This window comes from Artibeus jamaicensis, unplaced genomic scaffold, assembly GCF_021234435.1.
Source record: "Artibeus jamaicensis isolate MK-2021 breed Jamaican fruit bat unplaced genomic scaffold, CSHL_Jam_final contig_786, whole genome shotgun sequence".
Taxonomy (NCBI): domain Eukaryota; kingdom Metazoa; phylum Chordata; class Mammalia; order Chiroptera; family Phyllostomidae; genus Artibeus; species Artibeus jamaicensis.
The window spans coordinates 537,461-550,874 of NW_026521971.1; positions in this window are offsets into that span (position 1 = coordinate 537,461).

The window sequence follows — 13,414 nt, forward strand, 5'->3', positions numbered from 1 at the left end:
TTTTTTTGTCAGTTACTATCTTTGTTTCCTGGCTGCCTTTAAAATTCTGTTTTTGCTGTTGCCTTTTGAAGGTTTTATATAATGTGTCTTGGAGAAAGGTCTTTTGCATTGAGGCGTTCAATGTTCATAATTAGGTGTTCTATTAGCTTGGTAGACTTGTATATCTAATCTAATTCCTTCTCCAAGTTTGGGGAGTTCTTTAAATTAGGTCTCTGCTACCCCTCCACCTCTTCTCCTTTATAGGATAGCCATTATCCTATTGTCGCATTTTTCTAATGGAGTTTGGTAGTTCTTGTAGAAGTTTTTTTCCCCCATTTAAAAAAAGATCTTAGTTCTTTATGCTCTTCTACATAAATATTTTCTTGATTTCTATCTTCAAGCTTGCTAATTCTTTCTTTCATATAATCTGCTCTGTTTCTAATACTTTCTAGTGCACTTTTATCTCATTTATTAAGTTCCTCAGCTCCAGAATTTGTTTGATTAATTTTTTTAAATATTTTACTTATTTATCTTTAGAGGGGAAGGGAAGGAGAGAGGGAGAGAAACATCAATGTATGGTTGCCTTTTGTGCGTCCCCTGCTGGGAACTGGCCTGCAGGGAACTGGTCTGCAACCCAGGCATGTGCCCTGACTGGGAATTGAACCGTGATTGTCTGGTTCGCAGGCCCACGCTCAATCCACTGAGCTACACCAGCCAGGGCTGTTTGATTAATTTTTAAAATCTCAGTCTCTTTGGTAAAGTTTTTCTGTTCATTAATTTTTTTTTCCTGAGCTCATTGAAGTACTTTTCTCAGTTTCTTTGTACCTAGGTAAGTTTTTTTTTTTCAGGACAGCTGTTTTTGAATTCTCTGTCAGATCACAAACTTCTATAATTTTGGTTTCTAGAGAATTGTCATTTTTTTTGTGGTACAAAGTTAACCATGATTTTTCATGTGCTTGATGAGTTGTTCCTCCCCCGTGCATTTGTTTTCCAGGAGATGGTGCTATAGCACAAGATTTTTGGTCTCTTACTTGAGCCCGCGTCTACATATAAGAGCCTAGTACTTTCCATGACCCATTCCCTTGGCCAGACATACTGCTGGTGCCCTTGTTTTTCTGGCTTGTGCCCCTAGAGTCCCTGTGGCTGGCATCACTAAAGTCATGGTGTTGCTGCCAGGGTCACCATAATGTTGGGCACTTTTGCTGAATCCTAGGATGTCATGTTCCACCACGGCTAGAGAGGTGAGGTTTGGGGCACTGCTGGGTCAGGGGTGGCCACAGTTGCTGTTTGCCGTTGCTGCTGCTGTGTGGTTCCCTGTGGCCACAAACACTGCTGCAGCCAGGGGTTAGAGTCACAGGGGTGACCAGCGCTTCTGGGAGTGGGTGCACTACCACAACCAAGTGTGTAGGGTGTGCTGGAGACGTGGGTGTCTATGCTGCTGCTACCTGGTTAAATTTTTCCCACTGTGGCCCTGATGGGGGCCGAGTTCATGGTCTCCACTCTATCTTTGCTGTGGATTCACTGGCATATGGGCTCAGCTGCAGAGACTGGGATGTACAGATCTCTCTGATGCATTTGTGTGTTAAGCAGAGGGAACTGCTTTGAGATACTGGTGTCCCACTGGATGTAGATTGAAGGGAAGAGACAAAAGGATTATCTCATGCCTCTCTGATGCTGCTGTCACTCCAGACTTAATAGTTTAACCAACTATACTAATTTATACTTCCACAGCATGTTCTGATATTTTTGTCTGTATTTTTAAATTCTAGCCATTATGGTATATGTATAATAGTACCTCATTTGGATATTAATTATTATTTCTGATAACTAAGGGTTGAGCATCCTTTCATATGTTTAGGTCATTTTGTCATGTCCTTTTCACACATTTTGCTTTTTAATATTTTCCTGATCTTTTTTTAAAGTATATTTTATTGATTATGCTATTACAGTTGTCCCATTTTTTCTCTTTATTCCCCTCTTCCATGCACCCCCTTCCCACCAGAATTCCCCACCATTAGTTCATGTCCATTGGTCATATATATAAGTTCTTTGGCTTCTATATTTCTCATACTATTATTAACCTCCCCTTGTCTATTTTGTACCTACCATTTATGGTTCTTATTCCCTGTACCTTTTCCCCTAGTCTCTCCACTCCACCTCCTCACTGATAATCCTCCCTGTGATCTCCATTTCTGTGATTCTGTTCCTGTTCTAGTTGTTTGCTTAGTTTGTTTTTGTTTTTTAGGTTCGGTTGTTGCTGGTTGTGAGTTTGTTGTAATTTTACTGTTCATATTTTTGGTCTTCCTTTTATTAGATACGTCCCTTTAACATTTCATATAATAATGGCTTGGTGATGATTAACTCCTTTAACTTGACCTTATCTGTGAAGCATTTTATCTGCCCTTCCATTCTAAATGATAGCTTTGCTGGATATAGAATGTAGGTCCTTGCCTTTCATGACTTCAAATACTTCTTTCTAGCTCCTTCTTGCCTGCAAGGTTTCTTTTGAGAAATCAGCTGATAATCTTCTGGGAACTCTTTTGTAGGTAACTCTCTCCTTTCCTTTTGGTGCTTTTAATGTTCTCTCCTAATCTTTAATCTTGGATAATTTAATTATGATGCGTCTTGGTGCGTTCCTCCTTGGGTCCAACTTCTTTAGGACTCTCTGAGCTTCCTAGACTTTCATGTCTATTCACTAGATTGGGGAAGTTTTCCTTCATTATTTGTTCAAATAAGTTTTCAATTTCTTGCTCTTCCTATTTTCCTCCTACACCTATCATTCAGATGTTGGATATTTGAAGTTGTCCCAGAGGTTCCTAAGCCTCTCCTCATTTTTTTTAATTCTTGTTTCTTCATTGTATTCTTGTTGAATGTTTATTCTTCCATCTGTTTCAAGTCATTGAGTCCCATTTTCCTTCCCTTCACCATTGGTTCCCTGTATATTTTTTTAAATATATTTTATTAATTATGCCATTACAGTTGTTCTATTTCCCCCTTCATTCCCCTCCACCCTGCACACCCCCTCCCCCACTATTTCCCCCCTTTAGTTTATGACCACGTGTCTCAAGTTCTTTAGATTCTATATTTCCCACAGTATTCTTGCCCTCCCCCTATCTATTTTCTACCTACCATCTATGCTACTTATTTTCTATACCTTCTCCCCCCTTCTCCTTCTTCCACTCCCCTGTTGCTAACCCTCCATGTGATCTCCATTTCTATGGTTCTGCTCCTGATCTATCTGTCCTTTTAGTTTGCTTTTGTTTTAGCTGTGGTTGTTAATAACTGTGAGTTTGCTGTCCTTTCACTGTTCATCTTTTTTATCTTCTTTTTCTTAGGTAAGTCCCTTTACCATTTCATATAATAAGGGCTTGGTGATAATGAACTCCTTGAATTTGACCTTATCTGAGAAGCACTTTATCTGTCCTTCCATTCTAAATGAAAGTTTAGCTGGATGGAGTAATCTTGGTTGTAGGTCTTTGGATTTCATGACTTGGAATACCTCTTTCCAGCCCCTTCTTGCCTGTAAGGTCTCTTTTGAGAAATCAGCTGAGAGTCTGATGGGAACTCCTTTGTAGGTGACTGTCCCCTTATCTCTTGCTACTTCTAGGATTCTCCCCTGTATATTTTTCTTTATTTCACTTTGTATAGGCTTCTTCACTTCTTTTGCTTTGCACCTGTAGTCAGTCATTTTTGCGAGCATCCTGATTACCAGTGTTTTGAACCGTACATCTGATAGGTTGGCTATTTCCTCTTTGCTTAGTTCATTTTCTGGAGTTTTGATCTGTTTCATTTGGGCTGTGTTTCTTTGCCTTGGGGCACCTATTACATTCTAAGGGTTGGAGCCTTAGGTATTCACCAGAGTGGGGCAATGCACTTTGTTGGGGTTATGTGTGGGGAACAGGCCAGAGATGGAACAACGCCACTTTCTCAGCACTTACCCTGCTTTCAGTCACTTCTCCCACTACCCACAAGCAAATTGGGCCTTTCTGGTGCTGATTCCCAGGTGGGTGGTTTTGTGTACATTCTATGACCCTATGGGTCTCTCCAACAGACTCTCCTGTGAGACTGAGAGATTCTCCCACTGCTACAACCCCCATAGGTTTTTACAGCCAGAGATTTTGAGTCTTTACTTCCCCACACTGGAACCCCGGGTTATGCCATCTGTCTTGTCCCCCAGTTTTTCCTCCCAGTTTATCTGGACATCAATGTGGGACTACCCAGTCTGCCAGCCCCTGCCTCACCCATCTGTTCCACTAGCTGCCACCTTGCCACACATCCTCTGCCCAGCCTGCCCATCTCTGCCCCTCCTGCCTGTGTGGGTGGATGTTTCTTCTTTAACTCCATGGTTGTTGGATATCCATACAGTTTGATTTTTCTGGCAGTTCTGATGGCTTTTATTTTTAAATTGGTCATTGTCCTTCTTTGGTTGTTTTAGGAAGCAAAATGTATCTACCTATGCCTCCATCTTGGCCAGATCCCTAAATATTTTTCTGATCTTTTATTGTATTATCACGGGTTGTATGTTGTGTAATTTTTTCCCCATTATGTGTCTTTACTCTTCATTTTCTTAAGAATGGCTTTTGATGCACAGACTTCCCTAATTTTAATATAGTTCAGTTTGTCAATCATGCTCATTATCCATTTTGTGTTTTGTATGACCTGTTTAAGAAATTTTTAGTTATCTAAGTAAGAAGGTGTTTGTATATGTTATTTTCTACTTGCGTTATTATTTTATGTTTCATATTTAGCTTCACAATTGTCCTGCAATTAACTTTTATATATAGTATGAGGAACAGATAATGTTTAATTTATTCTTTCTGTTGTATTCAATTGACCCAGGCTTTTATTTGTAAAAAATTTACTTACTCCGCTGCTTTAGAGTGCTGTCTTGGTCATAAATCACATGTCCATAAGTATATTAGTTACTTGCCCAAATGTGTTCTGTTCCATTGGACAATTTGACCAACCTCATAAAAAGACCAAAACATTTTAAAATAATGTGGCTTTACTCTAAGACTTGCTACTCGGTAGCATGCATTTAAGAATGTCTTTGCTATCTTTAGCTCTTGGTATTTCTATGTGAGTTTTCAAAATTGCATGTTAGATTCTACAAAAAGACCTTCTAACATTAAAAAAAAAAATTTTAATCCTCACCTGGGGATATGTTTATTGACTTGAGAGAGGAAGAGAAAGAGGGAGTGGGGAGAGAGAGAAACAGAAACATCAGTGTGAGAGAGAAACTTTGATCAGTTGCCTCCCATATGCTTCCTGACTGGGGTTCAACCCTTCAACCTAGGTACGTGCCCTGCCCAGGAATGTAACCCACAAACTTTTTGGTGTACAGGATGATGCTCTAACCAACTGAGCCACCTGGCCAGGGTGATCTGCTAACTTTTGCTTGTGATTGCATTAAATCTATCTATCAGTTTTGAGGCATTTGATAACCTTGAATCTTTTCATTTCATGAACAAGATAGCCTATCAGGTAAAGGCAAAAAAATGTCCCCTTTGCAATTTTTTTTTTTTGTTGGCAATTACACTCCTTTACACTGAGTACCAAAAATTCTCTTAGAGACATTTATCCTGATGGTCAGGATTGAAAATATGGGATGCTAAAAAATAACCGTCTTCAGCCTGTTCTGTTCAATATAATTATGTTCTTAAGCAAACTTATGAGACCAAACGTCAAGTTATAAAATCTATCATTTCAGTGGGTTAAAGGAGAGAGACTTTCAGACTTGCAATAACACATTCATTTTCCTTGTATAAATTTCAAATGTTAAAGGTATTTGTATAGTTCAAAATGTTTAGCTATGAAAGACAAACATCACTATTAGGTCATCTATTTTGTCTGATTACACAAAGCTTTTGCTCAAGAATTACTGACTCTATTTTTCTATTTCTTTTTCTTTAAGTTTTATTTATTTATCTTTAGAAGGGAAGGGAAGGAGAGAGGGAGAGAAATATCAATGTATGGTTGCTTCTTGTGCATCCCCTGCTGGGAACTGACCCCTGCTGGGAACTGGCCTGCAACCCAGGCATGTGCCCTGACTGGGAATCGAACCCTGATCTTTTGATTCACAGGCACGTGCTCAATCCACTGAGCTACACCAGCCAGGGCTGATTCTATTTTTCTACCACCCTATTATCAGCACAGTGTCTCTCATCAACTTTCCCATCCATTGAAATGTTGAGTACAGACAAAGCCACTCAGACAAAACAGCCTTTTTCAAATACAGTATTTTCCTTAATATATTGTTAATACCTGATATTAAAGTGTTACTACTATTTCATTCATACATTCAACAAATGTTTATAAAACATTTACACCATACTAATCCAAACAATATTATCACATAATGATAACGTGGTAGCTGCCTTTATAGTTTGACCGAGAAGATAATATTCACACACATGAACTTGACACATAAAAAAAAATTATTTCCTTGATTAAGTCACCTCATTTGGTCTCTTCATTTATTGTTCATTATTTAGACTTATTTACAGTGTGACTAAGGCATATAGTAATCCTTCCCACCTCTACACTTGCACATATTGCCTCTCATTTTGATTCCCAAAGTATATCCCGCCATCATCTGAGAAACACCGAGTTTGGTGGATCTGTTTATTAGCCGCTTCCTCTTTGCTGAGTTCCATTTCTACATAACAACATGCTCATTGGTCATCTCCAACTAGACTCTCCACAGTGACTTTACATACAACAAATGCCAGGACGAACTTGCTGTGTTCACACTTAGCTCTGCCCACATCTTAAATCTCAAGGTTGGTACTTAAGAGCATAATCTAAATAACTCCACAAACCAGAAGTTTGGCATTGAACCTGTAGTCTTCTCAACTTTTCATTCTGATACTGGTGCTCTAATGGTTTATATTGTCTCCATATTTCTCTTTATTACTGAAGATTTTCATATGTGTAGAGAGAAATCGGCACAAGAACTAAGAGATAATTCTGACATCATTTTTTAGCTTCTAGTTCCCATGCCTTTCAGAATCCAAACTGCATTTTCATTCATGGATGCTGTAGACATCCTCAATCTTTACCATTAGCCCCTCTGTGTAAACGAAAGCTAGCTAAAGTTGGTGCCTGTTACTTAAAACCAAATAACCTTACCTCTTCCATGTTCCAAATATAATGATCTGTAGACTTTCTCTGTGACCACTGTGTTTTTATACAAATGCTTGTAATACTTATTAGAGAGCTGCATTTTTTCCATATTTCTCTGTCCCTAATAAAATTCTGCTAAGATTTTTTAGGACAGAGATTAAGTCTGATTAATTTCTGTGTCCTAAAAACCTGCTACAGGACCCAGTAAAAGTTTGTTTAATCGATTAGTAAGTGGCTAAATGTATAGATGACTCACTCCATTCAAATTATTTTTTCTGGAAGCCTTGATGATCTTGCTGGTATGTTTCCACCTCTAGTAGTTTAAACTTAGATGATTAGACAAGAATCGCAGAACCGAACACTACATAAGCATGTACTCATACTTACTTATTTCATAAATGTGGCCAGTGAATTCCAGAAAGCTCCAGTGACTTGTCCTAGGAAACAGCTAGTTCCTAGAGCTGAGCCAAGACTGATAATCATCTGAACAAAGGTAAAACATAGGCTTTCTTTGTAACATTTTAAATATTACTAGCTTGTGCTTCATATAAGTTATGTTTGATATTTGATATTGTAACTTGTGCTTCATATAAGTTATATTTGACATTATAACTTCCTTGTTAGGAGACATGAAGTTAAGCTGCTGCTATACTGGGGAAGGAGGGAGATGGTGAATAGTCCCACAGTGGGTTAACTCCACTACCACAACAGAAGAGGGCAGAAAGGAAAGCAGAGTTTATGGAGAGAGGAAATCAGAAAAACCAAAATATTGACAAATTAAAGCCAAGAAAAAATTCTCTTCCAAATGGATTAAAAATCCACATAACTTACATGTAAGTAATTCATGGAGAATTGACAATGACCAACTATCACTAATTATTGATAATAGTTCTAGATAGGAGGAACTCAGAAAATCCTGACATTGCTGCTTATAAAAATTGAAATGGGCCCTGGCTGGTGTAGCTCAGTGGATTGAGAGTGGGCCTGCAAACCAGAGTATCACGGTTCAATTCCCAGTCAGGGCACATGCCTCGGTTGCAGGCCAGTTCCCATCAGGGGACAGACAGGAGGCAACCGTACATTGATATTTCTCTCCCTCTCTCCTTCCCTTCCCCTCTAAAGATAAATAAATAAAATATTTTAAAAAATTGAAATGGTTCCTCGCTGATATGGCTCAGTGGATTGAGCACAGGCCTGTGAAACAAAGGGTTGCCAGTTCGATTCCCAGTCAGGGCACATGCCTGGGTTGCAGGCCAGACAGGTCCCTAGCAGGGGCTATGCAAGAGGCAACCACACACTGATGTTTCTCTTCCTTTCTTTCTCCATCCTGTCCCCTCTAAAAATAAAGAAATACAATCTTTTAAAAAATTGAAATGAATTTCCAGTAAATTTCAACTCACAAATTAGCCTAGTCCTACAGGCTCAAAATAAGGTCAGGCATGAAAGAATTCAAATTGTAAGCTTGAACAGTTTTCAGTAATAATTGAAAATACAGTTCAAAAAAATGTAACAAATTTTTGGACTATAAAGCCTTCTGCCAAATTGTCATTTCTATAGAATTGATTTGGGGTTTATTCATTGTAAGGGTTTTTATTTTATTTTACATGGTAGAGGATAAATGCATGGGCAAAGTTTAATCTTTTCAATATGTTGGAAATGAGTAATTATGTAAAAGTATAAGCTATTTAATGAGTCATTTAAATCATATCAATATTTGAAATGTATATTTGGAAAACCATAGAAAAGGGTTAGCAATAAATGCCCAGGATTTTAGTACTGGAATTTCCTTTGAGGACTCTTACTTTTTCCTTTGTGCTCCATGTTCTACCCTACATCTACTATTTACAGCTGTGAGATCCACAGGCTGTTACCACTGGGTCAGTAAATCCTTTTTCTGGTTACTGTATTGTCAGCAAATACTATTAATTGCTACATCAAAATGATCTTGTACACCACAGATAAGTAAAATATTCTCTTGCTGCTTACCCCACTGTCCTTCTTCATCAATATCTGCCATGATTCCAGTTTTCTATTCTTGAGCGGACATAGCAGATGGTACTGTGAAAGTACCATAGTTGATTTTGTACCCTGGTTTTCATGTCAACTAAATTTTGATTAAATCCTGCCTCAGACTATAAATATATGATACTTATAAATTTTCTTTTCATCTCTCAAAGCTCTTCTTCACTTGCAAAATGAAAGTATGATTGGTTAAAAAATGGCCCACCAAAAATATCAGGTTCTAATCTATAGAACCTGTGATTATTATCTTACGTAAGCAAAGATTTTTCAGATATGAATAAGTTAACGATCTTGAGATGGGGTATATGAGTTTGTAAGAGCTACCATACTAAAGGACTGCAGATTGGATGGCTTAAACAACAGAAATTTATTTCCTTAAATTCTGGAGGCTAATGTTCAAAGTTCAAGGTGTCAGCAGAGTTGTCTTTTCTGAGATCTCTCTCCTTGGCTTGTAGACAGTCAACTCTTCCCCGTGTGTTCACATGGTCTTCACTCTGTGTTCTGTGTCCTAACATCCTCTTTTTATAAGGCTACCAGTCATATTGGATTAGGGTGTAAACCAATGACATTGTTTTTACTTAATTGACAAGTATAAAGCACTTATCACTACAGAAAGGTGAAATGGAGCACAGATGGAAAATGGAAGAAGGAGAGACACACTCCCTAAAATGTTTTTTTAAAAGTTGGAACCAAACACACATACTGTAGTTCACAATAGAGGGTGTATCTTGATCTAAAAATCTTACGTCCTCTGTGTTGTTAAGTGAACACATATACTCACTGTTTTACATGTCTCATACCACTTATTTATCACATGAGTCAACACTCACACTTGGCCACTTGGAAGTCTCTCGTCTTCCGAGTTGACAGACCACTCCCACTGGTTTCTAAGGAGGGACAAAGTGAGAATATTTCATAGGCACTCAGGGGAGGATATAAAATGTTAGTGGGAATATATCAATTATTTCTAATTTAAAGGTTATCTTTTTTCTGTACTATATTCTTTGTTCAATTTGACAAACTAAAAGGATTGGAAATTTTTCCAAAACTGAAAAGCATTTGAAATAAATGGTACTCAAATAATCCATAATTCTACATCAGTTGCGTTGTACTTTAATATTGATTTAAAATGAATATAGGTCCAGAAAGATAAACTTTCATAATTAGTTGTTGTGGTTTATAATACCTCCCTAGCACAGAATCTTTATAAAGCTTGTTACCTAAATGTAATTCATTGTGAGGGCCATCTTTTTAGTCATGGTGGAACTGGGGAGGAGATCCAAAGGGGACCGCCGTGCTCTCTGCTGGACAACTGTCTCCAAGAGCAATGGCAAACCCTTCGTAGCCTTCTGTTTCCCTGCATGGGTGATATTTTTTCTGCTGGCACCTGGGTTTACTTTTGTCTTAGGTTATTTTACCATCTGGTATTGGGGTATATATTTCTACAGATTGGATAGATTCTTTGGAGTTGGATAATGTTCCTATTTTCTAGGTAGTTGAATCCACTGGGCAACTTTTATGTGACGCTAATAAGGTGTTAAATTAACCCATGACTTCCCAGGGTTATACAGCCCTAATGATGGGGGGGCTGGGATTGAAATCCATGGCTGCCCGACTCTGAAGGGTCACATTTTATTACCAGATGAGAGCTCACAATGAGGCAGAGTAACTGGACAGGCCCCTTGAGTGCCTTGACTGGGAACAGTGTTTGAGTTCCAAATGTCTTTTTCCTGAAAACACTCCCAGTTCTTATTAGAGAGTGTAATTTACATAGGCAGTAAAATCTCAGACAATGCTCATAGCAGTATTTTTTTTGCAATATCTGATGTATCTCCTCAGGCCAGGGAAACAAAAGACAAATCAACAAATGGGGCTATAGCAAACTGAAATGTTTTTGCACAGCAAAGGAAACTATCAACCAAATGAAAACACAGCCCACTTAATGGGAGAACATATGCACCAATGATACATCTGATAAAAGGTTAACTTCAAAAAAATTATTAAAAAACTTGTAAAGCTCAACATCAAACAAACAAACAAACAAACAACCCAATCAAAAAATAGGCCAAGTACCTGAATAGATACTTCTCCAAAAAGGACATACAGGTAGTGAATAGACATATGAAAAGATGTTCAGCATCACGAGTCATCACAGAAATCATGCAAATTAAAGCCATAATCAAATATCACCTCACACCTGTCAGAATGACCATCATCAATAGATTAATAAACAATAAGTGTTGGTGAGGATGTAAAGGAAACCCTCATGCACTGCTGATGGGAATGCAGACTGGTGCAGCTACTATGGAATGCAGTATTGAGTTACCTCAAAGAATTAAAAATGAACCTGCCTTATCACCCAGTGATTCCACTTCAGGGAATATATCCAAAGGATCCCAAAACACTAATTTGAAAGAATATATGCACCCCTGTGTTCAATGTGGTGTTATTTACAATTGCCGACATCTGGAAGCAGCTCAAGTGCCCATCAAGAGATGAGTGGATAAAAAAAGTGGTGGTGCTCACATACGATGAAATATTTATTGGCCATACAATAGGACAGAATCTTACCATTTCCAAGAGCATGAATGGAGCAGGAGGGTATTATACTAAGTGAAATTAGTCCTAGAAAGACAAATACCATATGATTTAACTTACATGTGGAATCTAAAGAACAATATAAATGAACAAACAAAACAAAAACAGACTCATAGATGCAGAGAAGAGACTGACAGGTGCCAGAGGGAAAGGGGTGGGGGGCTGTGTGAAAAGGGTGAAGGGCCTGAGAAGTACAAGTTGGCAGTTACAAAATAGTCATGTGTAGAGGGCAGCACAGGGAACATAGTCAACAACATTGTAATAACTACACTGGTGCCCGGTGGGTTCTGGGAATACCAGGGGAATCGCTTTGTAAAGTATGTGATTGTCTAGCCACTATGCTGTACACCTGAAACTAATACAAAATAATACTGAATGTAAACTTTAATTTTAAAAAATTGTTTTTAACTTAAAGAAAGAAAGAAATGCAAATTTTTTAAAGACTACATTATCTACGCTCCATTTGGTTCTCTGGAACAAATATCTGAATATCTGGGGCAAATAGTTATCTCCCTCTTAATATTATCCTAGACCTTAATGTATGTATTACAAGGAGAAAATGTTGTTTTGGGTAAAATATAAGAACATTTTAATGTGCCAAAAATTTTAAGTCATGATTAAATTATTATTTATCAACTAATCTTAACACAGATTCTGCCTATTCCTAACATAGACCTAATTATAGACCTAATGAATGAAAAGTACCATATTTTCTATGGAAATTTTACTCCTTCTGATGACCCCCTATCAAAAAGAAGGAAGATTTACGGGAATTTTCAGTCATGCAAAGTGTTCTGACCTCTCACACCAGCTGCTTTTTGTTAAACCAAGTGGCTTTCCCATTACTTAGGTTTAAATGAGCAGCAGTGTGTTTATATCCTCCCCCTGCCTCACTTTGAAGGGACCTGGTTGACAGAGGTGTGAGAGAACAAGACCTAGATTAGAACTCCAGTTCTGTCATCAGTTGTTGGTCTCTCAGTGAGAACATTTCAATCCCTGCAGGCCTTGTTTTTCACACAGACAAATTAAGAATAGTTGTATTTTATAAAAATTCTTTAGTTTTATTCATTTTTTAATTTTTGAAAATTACCTTTGAATGATTGTGCTGTGAATGTGAAACTTAAGTTAATTTCATTGAAGCGTAGTTGACATACAATATTACATTAGTTTTAGGTGTATAACATAGTAATTCAACATTTGTTTACTTTATGATATGACCACCGTGAGAGGTCTAGTGACCATCTGTCATTATACACAATTATTACAATGTAATTGACTATGTTCCCTGTGCTGGACATTATATCTCCATGAAATTTATTTTATAAATACATGTTATTTTTTTTTTCTTACAACCCTTTACCTTTTTTTTACCTATCTCCCCAATCTCTTACCTTCTGGCCACTATCAGGGTTTTTTAAAAATTAATTATTATTTTATTTTTTAAAATATATTTTATTAATTATGCCATTACAGTCGTTCTATTCCCCCTTCATTCCCCTCCACCCTGCACACCCCCTCCCCCACTATTTCCCCCCTTTAGTTTATGACCACATGTCTCAAGTTCTTTAGATTCTATATTTCCCATACTATTCTTGCCCCCCTATCTATTTTTTACCTACTGTCTGTGCTACTTATTTTCTGTACCTTCTCCCCCCTTCTCCCACTCCTCTATTGCTAACCCTCCATGTGA